This window comes from Delphinus delphis, chromosome 4, assembly GCF_949987515.2.
Source record: "Delphinus delphis chromosome 4, mDelDel1.2, whole genome shotgun sequence".
NCBI lineage: Eukaryota > Metazoa > Chordata > Mammalia > Artiodactyla > Delphinidae > Delphinus > Delphinus delphis.
In genome coordinates this window covers 41,813,705-41,835,832 of record NC_082686.1, presented here as the reverse complement: position 1 = coordinate 41,835,832, position 22,128 = coordinate 41,813,705, and the positions used below count along the sequence as shown (strand labels likewise).

Sequence of the window (22,128 nt, the reverse complement as noted above, 5' to 3'; positions counted from 1 at the left end):
GTGTTAAAAATATTAGTTTTGCAGATACAAAATACAATTTATTTATTCTGTAAATATTTACTGATATCTACTATGCACCAGGTGCCATTTCCAGTCACTGGGCATCTAGTAATAAATAAATGACTAATCAAGTGTAGAATAGTGCTAATGTCAACAGGGGGAAAAATGGAGGGTTATACAATTCAAGGTCAAGTTAGATGCAATCTAGAATGAAGGTCATCATTCTCTATTCTTCCAGAAGACAAACAAGTCAATATTACAATTTTTGTATCTTTTACCTGGCTGCACCTTTGTTTTTGCTCTTGTCCTTTGTAAATTCAGTGTTCCATGGATAATATAATAGAAACTGAAGAGGAATGAACCAGAAAACCTAGAAATTTGGGTTCATCTCTCACACTAATTAACCTTGTGACCTTAAAGAAATTAGTTAAAATTTTCTGAGACTCAGTTTCCTAGGATAATTTATAGAGTTTTACTTAAGAGATAAAATAAAGCTTCATTTCTGGAAGGGTATATTATAAACTGCATAAAGACAAAACAGTTGTAGCTTGTTTTGTGGGTGTCCACATGAACCTTATCAATGTCACATCCAGGAGAAATGTTTCAGTTATAACAATTTACAGACAACAATCATCACTGTGTGTATATTAGGCGATTTCACTATATTTCACTTCTCACTTCTTACTTTTCAGACCTATTTGTCTGAGTAGGGGATAAATATTAGTTGTAAAGGGAAAAAACCCAATAAATACATTATTCAGCTGAAAAAGTTATATTCAAAATACATATGTATAGTAACTTAAAATACCTACAGGACCTCATGGTTTACAGTCCTCTTGTAAAGTTTCCCTTTTATGTTGTCTCAAAGGAACAGGTCAAGAATGCAAGGGCAGGGATCCCGTGGTGAAATTTAGTAGAGTTGTGGCTAATGGTGATATGAACAATTTGTCTTTTGAAGACGTGACAAGACTGAGATTTTCTCTATTTCCATAAAATATTTTTATTTGTCATCCTCCTTTTAAATACACGTATATATATACACATATATATATATACATGTGTATATATGTGTGTGTGTGTATGTATGTGTATATATATATATATATATATATATATATATATATATATATATATATATACATATCCTCCTCTATCTTGTGGGAATGCTTTTCTCAGCAAAAGAAGAGAGGATAGATAAATCCATTCCACCTGGGAAACGTTCAAAAGTTTCTGTTGTTTAGTAAATAACGAAATGAAGTTATAAATAGCATCACTGCTTTCTATTCTATCTTTAAACTAATACAAGCATGTCCTTCCTCTAAAAAATTGATCCATGTTAGCTGTTTTGAATATGTCTCCTAGTTAGCATTTTAAACTTTAATCTCTAAACCATTATCTTCTTCCTGGCTCAGCAGGAAATTCTGCCTGTCATTAAATCAGTAACTCCTTATGTTTATGACTACCAAGAACTGCAAAAGCCAGACTATGTGTGGAGTAAAACTTGTCTAATTAGCATCAGTCTACACATTACCATATGTTGACAATAGCCATTCACAGGTTATATTACTTTGGCATCTGTGATGGATGACAAAACCTAGAATCATTCTTACTATTTTATCTTCTTGCTATAACTTCTCAAGCATTTCTTTTCTTGCCTTTACTTTTTTTTTTTTTTTTTTTTTACATTTCCTGAATTACTCTTAACATCATGCCCTTTAGGTGCCTCGTTCTTGCTTCCTAAAGAGGGATCATAGGCAGTACTAAGTTCAAATATGCTAATATATTTGTATCATCAAACCATTTACCTCCCTACTTTACAATTCTGTCTGTTGTTTTAGATCTACTTCAGAATCCATAATTCATTGCTCAAGATAGCAGAAACTGACTGAGAATTGTATAAAACCCAAACTACCATAGGTACAAGGGAAATAGCTAAAGGAGAAAAAAAGGGAAAGAAAAAAGCATGGTAGAAGTGAACTATTCCTATTAAAATAACCTAATAGTTATTTAAACAAAGTCAACTCAACTAAAATTTATGAGGCTGTTTCCTGGATTCAAATTTCTGAAAATTCTACTCTGCCATTTTGAAAACAAGAAGTAAAGTATTTGGGCTTTTATTACCACAGTAAGGTGATAAATGTGTATTGATGTAACTCTTCTAGTGTAAGTGAAAGTACATTTCAAATACCAGGCTGTATGAGTATTTTTCAGCCTTATGTAATGGTAAGATAATGTAGAATAAAGGTGAGCTTATTTTTTAATCTGTCGATTAAGAACATTTTAAACAAAGATATAAACAAATCATTTGTACTTGCTAATTGCACAAGTGATTTTGAATGAATGAGATCAATTGTTTAAAAAATTAATAATTGTCATGGGAAATCTGTCATGTCCAGAATTCTCTCTTACATACTTTTTGATCATGTATTCTATACTAATTTTTATCATAATTTAATTTATGCTTTAGATTTTAACTCATTTATCTTATTTGCCACACATATCATGTATTTACAGCCCTTTAAACTTTTTATGACTTATTTTCAGTTTGCATCAAGCTTATAGTTTAGAATCTAGAACAGAGTTAACAAAATAGTTCTGTCTGTCACTGATTGGCTTTGTGGCCTTGGCTATCACTATTGAGCAATATATCATAACATATTTAATCTGGGCATCTGTTTCCTTCACTGTCATCATTCCAGTGAAACTTTTGGCTGGAGAACACAAAAATTAATAGTGTTTAATGAGACAAAAAATACAAATATATACATTTTCCTAAATGATAATAGGTGACAGTGTTTAAATCATTCAAAAGTTTATTTTTAAATAATCACCCCTAAGTGAATTTTGATTAGAAACATTGGTATGGTTTGAGGACAAAACTAAGATCCTAGATTATACACTCATCAAAGGGCAGGCCAAAAAAGAAAGAAAACCTTTTATCTTACCACTTACAACTTTCCCTATTGACAAAGGTCTGACTCTGGTAGTGTTTTGCCCTCATCTTTGAAAAATTTACGGGCTCTTTCTTGGAGGTGTCAATTGAAAAATATGCACAACCTAAAAGTTGAGAATTATGTTTTATTTGGCAGACAAAACGGAGGACTTAAGCCTGGGAGGGATCCTCACAGATAGTTCTGAGGAACTGCTCTGAAGAGGCAAGGGGGGAGCGAGGATACACAGGAGTTTTTGCAAGAAAGACCAGATAGTACTGTAATTAAAGAAAACCATATACCTCAAGTTAATGAATTTAACACTTTTCTAGGTATGGGAAGTTGCAAGAGTCTGGGCTCACTGAAATCGTTCCTTTGATATGCACCTTAACTACCTAGGGCCAGTGGCCTGGTTTCCTCCTTCCTGAAGCCCCTCAGGGTACATCGTTGTGGGGTGGCTGCAGTGACTGAGGGCTTGGCAGCCGGCAGCCCATTTGTCTCCACCCTGAGTTCCCTCAGGGCTCACCATCTGGGGTGGCTTTAGTGGCTTGCTGGCTCAACATCTTTTGTTAACTGATATGGCAGGCAGCAGTTTTTCATTCACAGAAGGTCCAGTCCCCCTAAAACATACATTTTCCCTGGATTATTCCTCTTCTCTAGGTACCCTTCTTTGGCTGGTAAACACAGATTACAAAACACTTTTAAGCCAATTGTTTTGTTTACCTACTCTTTAAGTTTTGGGAAGTCACAACCTGTACACAGGTGGATAATTATAGTACAAAGAATAGTTACAGAGCCCAAATATGTCATAAGTCTGATTTAGATAATGAGTTACTTAGAAATTCCTGGCTCTGAATTGTTCATTGCCTATTTCTGTTTTATTGCGGAACCAAATTGTTTTCTAAAAGAAATGTGAAATGTATTCTAATTTTGAACAATTTCTACCTAAATCCAAATAGAAACCTATATGAATTTCTCTTCCACCATAAAACTGTCAAGAACACTCCACTTTTGCTGTGCCTCCATTTCCTAATTTCTTTTTTTTTTTTTTGTGGTACGCAGGCCTCTCACTGTTGTGGCCTCTACCGTTGTGGAGCACAGGCTCCAGATGCACAGGCTCAGCGGCCATGGCTCACGGGCCCAGCTGCTCTGCGGCATGTGGTACCTTCCCGGACTGGGGCACGAACCTGTGTCCCCTGCATCAGCAGGCAGACTCTCAACCTCTGCGCCACCAGGGAAGCCTCGCTAATTTCTTGACTTAATCCCCTGATGCAGGTTCTGACTTCTCACAAGTGCTCTAGCTGAAGTTAACCAGTGATCTCCTTTTGTAAACTGCAAAGGTTTTCTTCGTGATCATCACCTCTAATTTTTCCAAACTGTGTGACTTCTCCTTGAAATTGTTTCCTGATTTCACAGTCATTACAGGGTTCCAGTTCTATCCATTACTCTCTATTTGCCACTTCTGTTTCCTGGGTCCTCTCACTTCAGTCATTGTTGAAATTGTGCCACAGGACTCATGTTTTATCCCTCTGCTCTTCATTTATTTTTTCCCTTGGAGGTTTCATATCTTCTAATGATTTCAGCTATAAACTCCACTGAAATGATTTCTAAATTTACCAGAGTTCTCTGGTTCAGCCCCATATAAAAGTTGTTTTCAGTGGAATGTCTGATCATTGTCTCAACTCCCTATGTTGATCAAAGACATCAAAATTTTCCCCAGACTTGGTTCTCCCACAAACAGCTTTATTTTCTCCTGCTGGAGCTTTCATTTTCTAAGTTTTCAGCTCACATTCTTGCAATTTTTCCTGACTCTTTTTTTCCAGTCTGCTTAATTATTACATTCAGTAAATTCCTGCACTGCTTGCTGCTTTCATTTTCCCCTTTCCATTCCCAGTGCTGTTATCTTCTTCTAGTCTGAGTGACCTAGACTCATACATATATGGCTAATTTAATGATCTCCTCAGCTGTCTTCTTGCCCCCTTAAATATGCCCTATCTACTGCTGCCAGAAGAACCTTTCTAAAGCATTAGCTTTTGCATGAGTCACTGTATAAAAAGTTTGTCAAAAGTTCCACCAATCCTACCATGCAAAACAAGACCGAATGTACTCATCTTCCTAAATTTGTTTATTTTCAACCTCATTTCTTTCAACTAAAAATATGCAAAACTGTATTCAAGAAAACTGTTCTAACATTATTTTCTTAATATTTAAAAAAATGTATTTCAAATATCTGTACCTTTTTTCTTATAGAAAAGATCTATGATTTACTCATTAGTGTCTGACTATGCTATTTGCATAACTGAAACTCTATTTTTATGATGTTCATTACAGGAGGAATGAGTATATTTCTTTTTTTAATCTTTGTTTTTTTTGGTAAACATTCTGAGTTTCCAAGTGGATCTTAAGCACCTTGGATGCAGGAACTTAGTCATATACTTCACTGTTACATCAACTTCTTCAAAAATTCTTCATCGTTAAAGGTGAAAACAATAATAATAAAAAAGAGAAATGAGAAATTGAAAGAGAAAGTAGGAGGTTCCTACCAGTTCATAAAATTAATATTTCAACAAATTCCTCTGTAACTGCCCTAAACTAGGCCAAATTAAACTCAGAAAGCTGACATATCTCTTTTTTAAAAATTTTGAATGTTTGTTTGGCAACTTTATTGCTAATTGCTTCTCACATCTCATCTCTTTTTTACTTTCATATAGACTTTATATTGAGTGAATCAGATTGAGGCCTTGGAACCACCATTTTAAACAATCTTTTAAATTCTCACCCTTAGATCAATGTTTTCAAGTGGTTATTGGGTACATTCCTTTTTTTTGTCAGCTTGACTAAAGTTGAGGGCAAGATATAAACAATTTAAAAACAACATCCACAGAAACATAATAAAAGGAAAAAATTAAAATATAAGCTAATGGGAAGCTTGCCACCACAAAATAGAGAAATGTAATCCACATTGAAAGTGAGTCCAATTTTTAGTTTGTGAACCTTGCATTTATATTGATTTCCATCATAATTTTAAATAAAAAAATCTTAGGGAGTTTGGGATTGACTTATATTTAAATATAACACACTGTTATATTTAAAATGGAAAAACAACAAGGACCTACTGTAGAGCACAGGGAACTCTGCTCAATATTCTGTAACAACCTAATTGGGAAAAGAATTTGAAAAAGAATAGATACATGTGTATGTATAACTGAATCACTTTGCTGTATACCTGAAACTAACACAACATTTTTTATCAACTGTACTCCAATATAAAATAAAAAGTTAAAAAAAATCTTTCAGATTATGTTTTTATCCAGTTATTATTAAAGCAAACCAAAAATTTTAAATTTAGTTTTAAGTCATTTAAATCAATGTTTAATAATGAGTTGCAATAAATATTAAAAAAACATATGTTTGTTATAAATTAAAGTTTTACCTATACTCTATTACAACTATTAGTTGAAGCTCTGTGTAGAGGCTCCTTGGAACAAAGCAAACAAACAAATGGCAGTCTATTTCTTACAAGGACTTTACTTGAAGCTCAGGCTAATTAAAGATACAATTGCAATATAAGCTCTTTTTAAAACTTTGGATGTTACAGTAATTCTCTCTTTAGACTGTCATTATGTTTAAATTGTGTTTAAAGCACATCATGATGTTCTAAATCTATGCATTAGATCAAAGCTAAGCTCTCTCAAAATAAATCAGCTAATTTCAACATCAGATGTGTTTCTAGTTTGAAGGTTAAACTTCCAGTTTTAAGCTATCAAGGAACACTTAAATACTTTGACTCTAATCAACATAATATCATAGAATTCTAGATACGGAGTAGAACTTAGAGATATCTATTTCAACCGCCTCATTTTACATGGCTGCAGTATTCAAAGAGATTAAAATGGAGCTTGCCCAATGCCTCACAACATTTCTGATAAAGATAAGAGGCTAATCAGGTGTTCTGGCTCCTAGTTTAATTCTCTTTTCATCATAATCTTTTTGGGGGTGGACAGTAAGAATCAATTCTGTATCTCACTAGAGTCAACTGGAAGCCTCTTTGGGAGTTCTTTGCCCCGTAATTGAACTGAGGACAGACAGTAAATCAAATATCTGAAAAGAGACTGTAATACAGGACATATAAAGTATTCTTACAACTCAACAATATAAAGATATAGATATTAACCCAATTTAAAAATGGGTAAATATTTGAATAGACATTTCTGCAAAGAAGATATTCAAATGCTAACAAGCACGGGAAAAAGTTGCTCAACATCATTCTTCGTTAGGGAATGCAAATTAAAAACACAATGTGACCATTCACACCCACTAGGATGGCTATAATAAAGAGGGCTGGTGAGGATCTGGAGAAATTGGAACCCTCATATATTATTTGTGGGGATTTTAAATATTGTAATTCCTTTGGAAAACAGCTTGGCATTCCTCAAAAAGCCCACTGCATCTAATCTCACCTTTCACCGTGGCTCCAATGTAGGACAAGCACAAGTAGACTTCAGTTATTATACAACCCAGGAATTGGGAGCTAGAGAGTATGATGTGTGCCCATACCACCATCCAGTCTCTCTGCTCAAGACTTTATCTGCTCTAGTGATGTAAATAAGGGCAGCAGCAAGTAAGATAACTACTGTGATGTCCACTTTTGGAAGTAGATGTCAGTCTCTGCAGGAAAGGGTTAACTCAGCAGACTTGTGTTGCTCAAATCTGCACATTCCCAAGAAAGAGTGTCTTCAGGACTGGCTGTTGGCTGGCTCCTGGGAGGTGAGTGTTGAGTCCTTGGAACAGTCTACCTAATAAGCGTGTTTTTTTATGCCTAGAGGCATTGAGATTCTAGGTACAGCTACGTTTAGATAATTCATGATAGCAATGTGATTTATGGTGAATGCAGGCTTCTGTCTCTGTGACTGGCATCTGAGTAGCTAAGGTCAGCCCACGTAGACGCTGCATGTCTACATGACTGACTCTTAGGACAAAACCTAAACACCAAGACTCTACTGAGCTTCCATGGTTGGCAACACTTTGTGTGTGTTGTCACATATCATTGCTAGGAGAATTAAGCATGTCCATGTGACTCCACTGGGAAAGGACACCTGAAAGCTTCTGCCTTGATTCTCCTGCCTTGATCACCTCATGCAACTTACCCATTAGCTGATTTTAATCTGTATCCTTTCACTATCATAAATCATAATTATGAGTGTGACTTTTTAAAATCCCCTGAGGCCTTCTAGTGAATCATCAAACCTGAGGATGTTTTGGGAATGCCTAAAGAATCTGCCCTTAGTTGTGTCCCTCAACTAAGCCCTCAGAACACAACTACTGAGCTTATGAGCCTCAACTAGAAAGCCTACATGCCGCAAACTACGGAGCCCACACACTCTGGAGCCTAGGCACCACAACTAGAGAGTGAAAAACTCACATGCCACATCTAGAGAGAAGACTGCATGCCACAAGGAAAGATGCCACATGCCTCAACGAAGATCCCACCTGCTGCAACTAAGACCTGACTCAGCCAAAAATAAATATAAATAAATAAATCTTTAAAAAAATAATAGGATAAATCTTCATATTTTAGATTAAGAAAATTAGATAGTTGCTATAAGTGAATAGCCACAGATTCGGAACCCCTTGAATGAAGCAGGGCTGGGTCTCCTTGAGGAAGTACCCTGCTACAATGACAAAAATTTATACTGCTAATCTTTCTCCAGCCTTCCTGAAAGGACCTATGACCTTTCACCAGGATGACTGTGCATTGGGGAAGGGAAACAATCAAACTTTTCAAGGATTACTATGCATCAGCTCTGACTAGATACTAATTCTTACAGACCCAAAACATCACTGTGGTCCACCAGTCAGAGTAGGGGTTTGTTTGTGGAGGTCAAGTGATCAGTGGAGTTTGGACTGAGGTCCATATCACAGTGGGTCCAGCAGATCCCTGAACCCATTCTGGGATTATTTCCCAGTTCTGGAATGAATACTTGAGTAGTTATACTCAAAAACTGACAAAAATCTCATATATATATATATATATATATATATATATAAAACACATACATATATATATATACACACATACATATATAACTTCTAGGGCTATGTAGATATACATGAATCCTGAGAAGTGCTACCTCTGGGAGACTGGGGGTGATGAACAAAGCAGATATTAACCTTGTATGTAATGCTTTTAAGTTTGTATTACAAAAAATTGTATTCATTGTTAGACTTTTAATTAAAATTAGAGGATCCTAAAGTGACTAGGGTTATTTAACTTGGGTAGCTGAAAGCTAAATGAGTTCTTAACAATCATTTTAAAATTCATCCATTTTTATAGGAGTATATATAAATAATTCCTCTTTATCACCCAGGTTACATCTCAAAGATGCGGAAATAATTTTTGTCTTAAATATTGTATGTCAGATAGTATCATGAGCTTCGTGAAGATGAATAGTAAAATAAATTGCTTATGAAAACTGGAATGCTCTTCTGTGGAAGTCTTTAAAAACACTCTTATAAGTCTGGGATAAGACAAGTACGTGTACTAAATTGTTATAGAATGGTGTACATTATAAATAGATGGACATTTCTAGCCATTTCTTTTCAATATTTCATATGAAAAACAACAACAACAAAAAACCCCAAAATCAACCAAAAGAAAAACATACCCAGAACCAGCATGGGGATCCCGTCACACAGCCTTTCCAAGCAATTTTCAAGAGCCCCCTTCCAAGGACTGTGGGGGATGAACCAGATGTCCAGTGCCCTCCCCTCTCAAACAGGAAGACACCTGCTTGTGGTCTAGGGAGGACTGAAGCTAAGTGCATTGACCATCACCTATGAGACATTATTTGCATGACCATCTTGTGCTTTGCAATGATGACCTGATAATTGTTTTACTTGGCCAATTATTCTATAACATTTTCTAAAACTCAACATAAATCCTGTAATATGATAAAACTTAATAAAATGCACATTTATTCACAAAGGGTACACAGTCCAAGTGAAGTGCAAAATGGCAACATAATAATTAAATCAACTTTCCAATGAAGAAATAGGAAAAACAAACTTGATACTAATGTAGTTTTTTAAATGAAGATTAAAAGCCCATCCAAGTTGGTCAGACTTTCCCAAGTGGTTTCTTTTTTTTGGATGGTTAATAAATTTTATTGACTATGCTGTTTGGAGTTGCATGGAATGTTCCAGAAGTTTCACAGAGTTTGGACCCCACCACCACAAACCTTCTTGGTCTACCTCCATGTTCTGGGGCCCAAAGGAATGTGCTTGGCTGTGATCTTCACTGAGAGAAAACAAACTTGAGAGATCTATGTCAAAGAGCCCATGAGAAAGATCCCAGATATCACAGACCACTAGTGCTTTTACAAGCAAAACCCAAAAGAACCCAAACTCCATTTGATCAAAACTTTGATAGAATCTTGCCCCAAGGACACTCTGTTATGCCCCAACTCCTTGGTTGAGAATCACCAGCCTCTGTACATTTTACTAAGCTTCCCTTCCTGCAGTTTGTGTTTTGAAAAGAACAGACTTTCCCTCTTGTTTTCCAAATATGAAACATAATAACATTAAATGTTCTTTTTTAAAGTACATATGCCGTTCCCCCTAAACCAAGGTTCTGTGAGCCCCGCATGTCTGAACCGGAGTGGGCTTCAATCTCTACTACTGAATCATATGGTTACTGCAAAGCCATGACTAAGAGTTTGCCCCCAACCTCCAAGGCTAGAGAAAACAGAATGGTTCCCAAGACCAAGTTGCACTAGCTATGGATTTATCCCAATTTATCCAAGGATCGCACACAAAAGATTGAGTGCAGGAACTGGTGTTAATATTGCAAAGCACCTCTGGCTTTGTTTAGAACCTACTTAGGCCCTTACCCTTGTAGAAGATCTCCTGCAAAGGTTTTCCTACCCCACAGCTTTACACTCAACAGTGTATACACACTTGAGTACCTACCATCTCACAGCTAAGCCACACCCCACGTGCAGTGATTCATGGTTAAGAGAACTGGATTACCACAGCTCTAGCCAAGTGCTAATCCACTGCAACAATTAGGAAAAGAGGGGAAAGATACCCCCCAAAAACTCTCAGCCAGCTCTGAATAAGGAAGCATGTTTCCATCCTGTGCCTCCTGTCACTCAAAAGTCCAGTCTACTCAAACTCCCCCAATTCCCACAGCCTCAAGTAGCCATGTTTCAAGGACTTGGCTTGTAGGGCCTGCAATAAGCACTGCCAGTGAAACAGGAGGCTGGGCCACACTCAGGCGACTCACATTCCCAGTCTGTTGTTCTATTTCTGGGAAGGGAGGAGCTGCACAGTTAGCAATGGGGCTGGCTGGTTAAGGGATGACCAGGGGCCAGGCACACTGTCCCAAGGACAAACCTGACTCTATTGGCACTATATATATATATATATATATATATATATATATATATATATATATATATATATATATTCTCGCCGCTGCAGCATGTGGGATCTTAGTTCTCCAACCAGGGATGGAACCTGCGCCCCCTCAGTGGAAGCGCAGTCTTAACCACTGGACTGCCAGGGAAGTAAGTCCCTGGCATCATACTTTAATCACTGAGCCTATTAGAACATGAATAATCAAGTGTGACAGACCGAAAGAGAGCCAAATGATTTGCTCCTCTGCCATCACGCCCACAGAGTAACTTCTCCGAGGTCATACATTAGATAAGCATGGGCACAGGAAGGCTCATTCCTTACGCTCATGACCTTGCTTTCTTTCCCACTCACACTCACTGCCAACACAAGGCGGAGTGGGGGTCTGACCACCAAAGAATGGCCATGTTCCCACAGATCACATCCTTACCCTACACTGCGTCTCACCTGTGGCTTGGGGAACTCACAGAAAGACAAATGTCTTATAAACCGCAGAATTTTTCTTTTGGCAGTCACAATTAGTAACATTGCACGTTTCAAGGTTACATAGGAGCCCCACGTGGGGCAGGAACAGACGAGTGTTGCACGGTGCTTTACAGGAAAGCCACAGCAAGTGTTCCAGAAATTGACAACATCTGGAAGCAGGCACCCCAGGGCCTCCAGGAAACCCCTACCTCTCGGGCTTTCGGGACTCCTCATTGGGGGCCTTTTTCTTGGGCATGAAAAAGCCTCCTTTTCTGGACCAGAGCGGTAGGGATGTGCAGGTCAATGGCTAAGCTGGCCGGGTGGGGAAGGGGAAGGGGAGAGCAGTTCCTTCGGATCCCAGCAGAGGTAGACAACGGTAGGCAGTGGAAGGCAACGGGTTCAAGGTGACAGGAAAGGCCAATTCTTGGGGGCGGGGGACTGCTCTCCTTCCCTCCGCTCTCCGATTAAAAACGAAAGCCCAGGATGATGAAGACTGCGCAGAACCAAGACGAAAGCCATCTCTCGGCTCCCGTCCCAGCGTAAGCCCTTCTTGGCCCGGTCCTCCTGCTGCTGGCCAAGGGCCTCCCGCCGGGCGCTCAGGCGCCGCTCGCGCTCCAGCTGCTCGCCGTGGTGAGCCTGGTAGAAGGCGTAAAAGTCGAGCGTGGTGCGGTTGGCTCCCGACGAGGCCTGAGAGCGGCCCTGGGTCCGAGAGGCGGGAGGCTGGGTGCGGGGCGAGTCGGGGTCGGCGGCGGGCGTCTTGGAGGACTGGACCCCGGGGCCGCGCAGGTCCTCGTCGCTGAGCAGGCCGCGGTCCTACCTGCGACGCTGGGTGGTAGTGCCCAGCACCACGTAGGCCTGGGAGACGTGCGTGAAGCGCTCGGCAGCCTTGGCGGTCCCCGAGTTGCGGTCCCGGTGGTAGAGGAAGCGCTGCCGGTAGTCAGCTGCCTTGATCTGCACCTGCGTGGCCGTGGAGGGGACGCCGAGCCGCTCGTACAGCTCCGTGCGCAAGTAAGGGCCGTCGCTCTGGGAATAAATCCTCGCTTCCAGGCCCAGACCCGATCCTGAGTTTGGTGGAAACCCCCGGGCCTGCCACACCCTCCATAGTAACAGCCGCGACCCCCAAATGGTGTTTTGATTAAGCCCAGCGATATTTCCCATTCTACTGGAGTACATCTGTAAACAGGTCTCCACATCCAGGGAAAGGCCTGATTCCACCCACACCGTTTTGTAAACCTTCGGAATTCTACATGTGGTGTCTCTCAGTTATTAAATGGAAGCCTGTGCTTTTACTGTATCCCTGTCACTGTGTGGATTTCTCCACTTCAATATAATGCATCATTTTGTCTTAGACAAGCAACAGCATCTTCTGATTTAAACTGCAAAATATAACAGATGAAAGAATTTACTAAAATAAGAATTGTGGGCCTTGAGAATCCTTTTTCATAACCTCTTCTAGGACACATCCATAAGCGGCAGCATGCAGCCCTGTTTTGGGTAGGCATCCATGTTTCTGTTTCAGAGGCAGTTTCGTACTAGTAACAGCTGCAGCTTAAAAGGAAGAAGCTCACCCACACATAAACCAACCCTATCATTTTACTTAGTCAATGTTCTTACAAGAAAAAATTAATTTTGTTGATATGTGACTACAGACTCTAAAAAAAAACCCCTTATAAACAAACAGACCTTGTGAGGTTATGAAAACTTATTTCTAAACCTGAATAGTTTAATCAAATAACATTCCAACCTAGAACACTCATGGAAATATTATGTATTAACTCTTCATCTTTTATTCTGGCAAAACAAAACTCTGCTGTTGAGAACTTATTTCTCATGACTCAGAGGTAAGTCCCTAGATAATCATGATGTCACTTGAGTTTCAGAGCTCTAGTCTGACACTTAAAGCTCCCAAAAGACAAAGTCTGAATAGTTGTTTCAAGTGCTTCTTGGACTTGAAGTTGTGGCATTAGAGACCCAGGAAATATTTATTTCTGGTAGGAATGAGTCAAGGTGGTATCCTATAAGACATTTAAAGAATGCTCTATTTATTTATTTGCACTTTCATGTCTGGGAAATCTTATTTCCCTTACACATGCATCAGGGAAAATTTATATTTGATAGAGTTTAAATATTTTTGAAAGGTTAATTCGTTTTGAAACAAAGTGATAAATATTTCATTCTGTACAGTTTTATTCAAGGATGACTGGAATCACCTACATCTCCTGATATAAGATAAAAATGATATGTGGAAGCATCCTGTTATCCACAAACAGCTTCCGATCTGTATAGTTGCGAGTTCTGATTTGACTGATTTGTGTCTGGCTTGATGCTACTTGAAAATAAAGGTTCAGCTCCTGCCTGTTCATACCTATTCCCTCTTAGAACCATCAATCAGGTCTTCACTAGCAGAAGTTCAGAAAGTTATTGAATTTATATTGTTGATTTCAACAACAAGGTACCAAAAGGAGTGGATGCAGATAAAACTGAGATAGCTATTATATAGGGCAGAAGTCCTAAATATTTTTGAAAGATTATACATATGGTATCACTCAGTTATTAGATGCTTTATCTTTTCCTGTCATGATGATAAATTTTCCCTAGTCCTATGTAATACACTATCTCTTATATTAGACAAATGAAGAATCCTGCTCAGTATATTTCTCCAAGAGGTCACCAGCCAGCTGTATCCCGTTCGCTGTCTGAAGATACACATTAAAAATGAGCTAGAATTAGCCTCAGTGAAAAACACTGGTCTTCACTTTATACCATGTGTTACTCTTGATAAAATGCCTTGTATGAAAACATTTTCACAACCAGCTCTGATAATGTAGATATAAATTAACATTCTCACATCTTTCCTTCATTCAAGCAGTTTTACTTCCATCACTGACTACGCTCCTGGTTGGAGACTGTTTGTAATCATTAAAATCTCTTTGAAGATGTTCGGTTGTAATTTTGCCGAACATTGTGACAAAACTAGACACATTTCAGTTCAACTTTATAAGTACCACGTGTCATTTTTCTAGCCATAAAGAGCCTTAATATGGCATCTATATTGCAAATCTCAGGGTGACTGGCTGGTCTGGCTGAAACAGCCTAGAGAAACATGCAGAACTATTTAAGAATCTAAACTGTTAGCTGGAAGCTGTCAAGGAAGAGTTGAGGTGACCTCATTGCTTTAGTTAGTGGCAACAGGATTTTAAAAAGAGGTCAGGGTAAGGTTAAAAGTAATAGATAAAGATAGTGTCTTAGGGGAGAATTTGTATATATGAAGATGCTTTTCCTTCAGATCGATTCTGGTATATGTCACTGCCTTCAATTTCATGTGTCATAGCTTACATTTCCATTTTCTGTCAAAAATCATGATGCTAAACATAGTAGTATATGTTGGCAACTAAAGGACCAGCACTGAGTGGCTGTATTTAAACGGTGGTCAGAAACCTTCAGATTCCATTCCTTCTGTGTCTCACACCCTGAGATACAACCCAGTTCCCCAAGGAGAGCCAGGTGGCTGCTACAGCTGCAGGTCTAATCATTGAGCAAGAAAGCACCATGACCTGCTGACAGCTGCAGAAGGAATGTTGCTAATTCTCTCTCTACTATTGTGGAAGTGAAACTGAGGTAAATCCTGGCCCAAACAGCATTGATCCCTACTGCTCCTTTTCCCCCTTCCTTCGGACCTCCTGGGACATCAGAACATTTACCATTCACATGTTTAGCTACATCAAACTAACTAAGTCATCAAAGAGACATTGGATCAGTACTGGAGCAATGTGAAAAAAGGTAAGCAAATCAAAATTTCACTGACATAAGGGGTATCACATCTCATATTTTATAGCAGTGCATGAGAAACTTTAAACTGTCAAAGAAACTTCATCCTGGCACTGCTACCAGGTCAGTTTTGCCCCATGATGATTTATATCTCAGTACCTTTGCAAGCACTTCTGTTTGGGTTGGCCTGCTCTTAATGTCTTTGGGCATTATTTCAGGATAAAGTGATTCACTCTAAAGAAAACTGAGTATCCCTCTATTGGAAGAGAGTTATTTTTCAAGTTTAATAATTATACATTTTCATCAGACGAAAACTGAATATTTGTTTTCTGTTGTTGTTTGCAAGGTGGCCTCACACTTACCTGGTATGAAGCTATGAAGGGTTTCATAATAGCAACCAGATCTGAGATAATTCATATTCTCAGAGAAGTTCATTTTGTACTGTATAACAGACATAAAAAAGGCACACAATGCTAAATTAATTTAGGTTTGAAGAAATAAAAATTGTGTTCTGTACCAGCTGGATCCTGGGAAGTATGAGTATTTAATTCTATCCTCATTGATGAAACTCTGCTGAATCAGTAGTTCTGAAGAGACAAAACTTGCACACACTAATAGATAAAAAGTCTCTTGATAATCAGTGTGCCTGATATATTTTGCCACAAAATTTTTAAACTTAAAAAATCACAAAACAATACAAAATCATTTTAGCCTCTGTTGGTACAAAATGTTGTGCTATGATTCAGTGAAGTACAGAATAGTTTCCCAGCATGTATTCTGCAAAACAGATACTAGTGAAAAGTGTTCTGTGGTCAAATAAATTTGAATGATGTAGAATGAGCACAGTTAAACAGGTGTTTCAGAGCTGCACTTTCTAGAGACTTTAATAAAGTTACAAGCATAGAGATTCACCAATAGGAGGTATAGAGCATATAATATTTTCCAAATTCAGTTAGTCACAATCCCACTACTGCTTTTCCCAAAGCAGAGCATTTTGTGCAAACGGGTATCTTTCCCCTACCCCAGGAGCTCTTTGCGTTTTTATTTAAATATATGTAATTTGTAGGAATAATTATTAGCAATGCACAGTTATTGTGATCCTTGGAAATGAATAAACTATAACTCAACTTGATGTGATAACTACTATTTGTCTGCAGTAGAAAAAAAAATGAAAGCACAAATTGGCATGTAAAACCATTTACTTAGGGCAGCACAGGTAAATGACTATAAGAGTTCAATTTTCTTTTTTTGCATAGAGACTTCCTGATGAACCTGCTTTGATTTGTAACACATTTAGATTACAAAATTTTCTACAGAAAAATATTAGACAAAACACATAAACTGCATAGCTCTTATCATGAGCAGTTGTTCAGATACCAGTTCTGTTTTAATGGAACAGTGTGTTAAACAGTATGTGGGAGGGAAATTGATGCCAAATAAAATATCATTGACCATTCATAAAGCTATTGGAGAGTTTTGCAAAAGTTTGTAATTTCCAGGATAGAAAAATAGGTACAAAGAATTTTAAAGAGTTGGGTATAATTTGAAATTTATTTTTCTATTGATTACATTTCTAAACTCCCTTTAATTTGTTCATGCCAAATAAAAAGTCAACAATCCCTTTTGATGCTTCACAATAAAAAAATTAAAAAAAAACCACACATAATCCATTATGACATTAATTTAGTAAATATTAATTCTAGACGATAATGCTTCTTTGGGAGGGTGATGAAACCATCAAGAAGTTATGTTTTGAAATCAGTTAATATAATTTTAAATTGTCACTTTTTAGATTCCATAGCTGTTACACAGTTGAAGAAATAAGAGGAAGAAAGTGAATCTATATGTAGCTTTGGAAATCTTTCTCAGTATTTAAAAAAATGTTTACGGTACTAAAAGACAGCCAAAGATTTTTCCTGAATAATTCTGAAAATGGACGCAGGTCAGACAGAGATTCTGGAACTAAAAAGCCCTTATAAAACTCCAAAATTATGAGCATCTGATTCTATCCAATTCATGTGAAGTGGAGTGCTCTGGTTCAAGAGTTTTCTTGTCATGCAATCAAAGGACGGAAACATTAAGATTGCAGATGTAGAGTGGTGACACACTGTAATTTCATACAGATCATAAGATGGTTTGGTGACATAAGAATTACTAGACCATGAGGCCTGGGGTCCATGAAATGGATTAAAGCTTTATTGCCCTTTGGAGTTCTGACAATGACAAATGCTCTCTCTGATGCTGGGATTATCTTGTCTGAACTTTTGTTTCCTTAGTTTCAGGTTACACTTTTTCCTTAACCATCTTCTAAGATCCCAAATAACTTCCGTGTTTTCTGTTATTGGAAGACATTTAGAAACACCCCCTTGTCTTATGCTTTCGCCTCTGGCATCATATCCATGCATAAGTCATTTTTAATTTCCAATATCCTGATGAAGGTTTTGAATGATAGACTTAATGATGTGATCACATGACCTAACTCCAAACTCCTATTCAAAACATGAAAGAAAGGAAAAGAATGAAAACAATGAGAGAGAATTTTTTTTTTTTAATGAGAGAGAATTTTAAACGAAAAATTCAGGCACAAAATATTGTGAATATTCGTTAATACAATTATTCAATTGCTGGCATCAATAAGCATACCTTTGACAGCAAGTTTTTATGGATGAGTCAAGGATATGTTATCTCACATGATATGTGTCTTTTCTACCATAACACTCATATAGACACACATGAAGACTTTCACGCATAAGATTTCTGATTTAAGTTGGAAATGAAGAATTTAAGTACATTCCAAAAAGTGTTTTGCAAATGTATTAATTTTTCTTTATTGAAACGAAAAAGGTAACACATAAGAAAAAGAAGAGGTTTTCTTTTTTTTTTTCTTTTGACTCAGAAACTGATGGAATTTTCTCTCTTCCTCTCATTCTGTCTTTGTCATTATCATGCATTGTGAAAACACTACTTCTGGTGAAATTAAGTGGGTGAAATATTTAATGAGAAAGGAGTTATATAGTACAACAATTCAGCAAAAATCAAGGACATTAACATTCAGTGTTTTTCTAGTACCTGATAAAAAGTGTGTGAAAATCTTGCAGATGGAAACACATTAAGGTATTACTTATTGTTAAAAATTTCCAGTAAGCAGATTTGGAAATTTTCTTCTAAAAGTTTTACTTCCCAACAGAGATTCAGACTGCATTTGAATGTATTTTCAATCCATTTATGCTTTAAAATTTTTAATAATTGAAGAGTTGTAGGTGTGAAATGAACTAACTCACCTGTTAGTTTTTCTGTTCTTCAAAAAATGCAAAACAACAATAGGATAACCTACCAACAAAATAGAAGTTATATCAGTTGGCACAACAAAGTGGCATAAACAGCAAAGTGGCATAAACATTATTTTTGGGAAGGCAGAGAGAGAGGTCAGCAAAAATGACTCCTTTTTCAGGTAGAATGTAGATTTTTAAAATTTTGGAGTAGAAATTTCCTGTGAATTGTGATTCAGTATGAGGGGAAATTTTTAAGAATAAGGGGGGGGATAGTTTCAAAATGGCGGAGGAGTAAGAAGTGGAGATCACCTTCCTCCCCACAAATACATCAGAAATACATGTGGAACACTCCTACAGAACACCTACTGAACGCTGGTAGAAGACCTCAGACTTCCCAAAAGGCAAGAAACTCCCCACGTACCTGAGTGTTCGGCTGACAGGGTCTTGGTGCTCCAGCTATGTGTTAGGCCTGAGCCGCTTAGGTGGGAGAGCCGAGTTCAGGACATTGGTCCACCAGAGACCTCCCAGCCCCATGTAATATCAAACAGCGAAAGCTCTCCCAGAGATCTCCATCTCAACACTAAGACCCAGCTCCACTCAACTACCAGCAAGCTACAGTGCTGGACACCCTATGCCAAACAACTAGCAAGATAGGAACACAGCCCCACCAATTATCAGAGAGGCTGCCTAAAATCATACTAAGGTCACAGACACCCCAAAACACATCACCAGATGCAGTCCCGCCCACCAGAAAGACAAGATCCAGTCTCATCCACCAGAACACAGGCAACAGTCCCTTCCACCAGGAAACCCACTGAACCAACCTTACGCACTGGGCGCAGACACCAAAAACAACGGGAACTATGAACATGCAGCCTGTGAAAAGGAGACTCCAAACACAGTAAGTTAAACAAAATGAGAAGACAGAGAAATACACAGCAGATAAAGGAGCAAGGTAAAACCCCACCAGACCAAACAAATGAAGAGGAAAACAGGACATTCAGGGTTTTAGAATGAAAGTCAAAATGTCGCTCACACCTACATCTCCATTTGTTTCTTCTCTAAAAATGGATGGCTTTCTTGAGCAAGCTAACAGTTCTTAGTCAAAAGGCATCTCCCACAGTTCAAAATGTAGTTTTCGTAGTAAAAGGAAAGCCAAGAAAGATTAAAAAATTTATGACAAGTGTAAATATGTTATAGACTACATTATGTATCATTGCATTTTTTTTTTTAATGGGCAGAGTACTTTACTTTATTTTTTTGGCTGTGTTGGGTCTTCATTGCTGAGCGTGGGCTTTCTCTAGTTGTGGCGAGTGGGGCTACTCTTCATTACGATGCATGGGCTTCTCATTGCAGTGGCTTCTCTTGTTGTGGAGCATGGGCTCTAGGCACGCGGGCTCAGTTGTTGTGGCGCATGGGCTTAGTTGCTCTGCAGCATGTGGGGTCTTCCCGGACAAGGGCTCGAACCCATGTCTCCTGCATTGGCAGGAGGATTCTTAGCCACTGCGCTACCAGGGAAGCCCTGTATCATTGCATTTTAATGGAATTTCTAAAAAAGGAAAATCTATAGAGATAGAAAGCAGAACAGTATTTGCTTGGGTTTGGGATTGGGAGTTGGGAACTGCAAAAGGGTACAAGAGAAATTTCTGAAGTGAGGAAAGCATTCTAAAAACTGGATAGTAGCACGATTATAAATATTTACTAAAAATCATCAAAACTGTACACTTAAAATGGGTGAATTTTATAGTATGTAAATTATATCTCACCTATGAGATATAAAAACAAGTCATGAAGAACCTAAGGGTAAGGTGGGAATAAAGACACAGACCTACTAGAGAATGGACTTGAGGATGTGGGGAGGGGGAAGGGTAAGCTGTGACAAAGTGAGAGAGTGGCATGGACATATATACATTACCAAACGTAAAATAGTTAGCTAGTGGGAAGCAGCCACATAGGACAGGGAGATCAGCTCGGTGCTTTGTGACCACCTAGAGGGGTGGGATAGGGAGGGTGGGAGGGAGGGAGATGCAAGAGGGAAGAGATATGGGAACATATGTATATGTATAGCTGATTCACTTCGTTATAAAGCAGAAAACTAACACACCATTGTAAAGCAATTATACTCCAATAAAGATGTTAAAAAAAAAAAAAAACAAGTCACAGTGCAGAACTATGTTTGCATTTAGGGAATATCAATATCTTCACATCAGTGATAAATGTACCAATTTTGGCCTTTGCTCTATTTATGAATCTACACTCTTGAGAACAGTCTGTCATTATTGTTTCTATATCTTCCTCTCAAACTGTCAGTACCTAAAAAAGTAGACTCCTCCACCAGAGCAGAGACTCTCTGTATCTGTAGTGTATTACACACAGTACCTGGACACCCATAGATACTCAATAATATTTCTGTTGAGAAAATATGATGCATTTTGAAGGGTAAATACGAGCACTAGGAAGAGTAAATAAATATCAATATTTCTAACTCACTAGTCAATATGCTTTCACTTAGATCGTCTAAATATATTCAACTCTACTGTTTGGAATTATTTGGAAACATAGTTGAACACTGCATTTAGCAATAAATGAGACTAGTGACAATTTACCCTTGAGAAAAACAAACGAAGACTAAAGTTTGCAATGTAGTTTACATTAACTCAGACATTTTCATTATTCAGGATTTTTTCAATAAAGTTTATCTTTGCATCAACAAAGAAAGGGTATCTTTTACAAATTATAAAGTGAAATCAACAATATACAATGTAATTGATTCAATAACTTTGCATATTTTAAATTTACTTTTTAGTGTTTGTGAGAGTTTCAATATTATCATTGTCCTTCCTATCTATTTAATATTACTATATCTGTTTAAAAGTGATTAAAATTTGATTTTGATTAAATGCTTATCATATATACTTATGATTAACTTATGATGAACATCTCTAAAGTAGGAAGAACTAGAATTTCGATATAGAACTATCAACATTTTGTGTTGTTAACTTATGAGGCATGTGGACATTTTGGATAGATTCATTAGGAATATTCTCAGATAAATCTAAGAGATTTGAATCTGAATCATATTACTTATAATAAAATATTTGGAAAAGTTACACATACAATTCAGCGAATACAAATTATAACCAAAACACGTAATTGAATACAAAAGTGAATTGCATTTAGAAATTGCAGACAATCTTTACAGTATTGAAAACCTGCAATTTGAAATATTATAGGCCCTGCGTATGGCTGACACACAATGAATATGAATAGAAATAAGG

At 37.7% G+C, this 22,128-nt stretch overlaps 1 pseudogene; it reads right to left on the bottom strand.

Annotated features, from left to right (window-relative positions):
* Positions 1 to 12,274: 12,274 nt before the first annotated feature.
* LOC132424370 (dnaJ homolog subfamily C member 30, mitochondrial-like) lies at positions 12,275 to 12,968 on the bottom strand (annotated as a pseudogene).
* Positions 12,969 to 22,128: the final 9,160 nt, after the last annotated feature.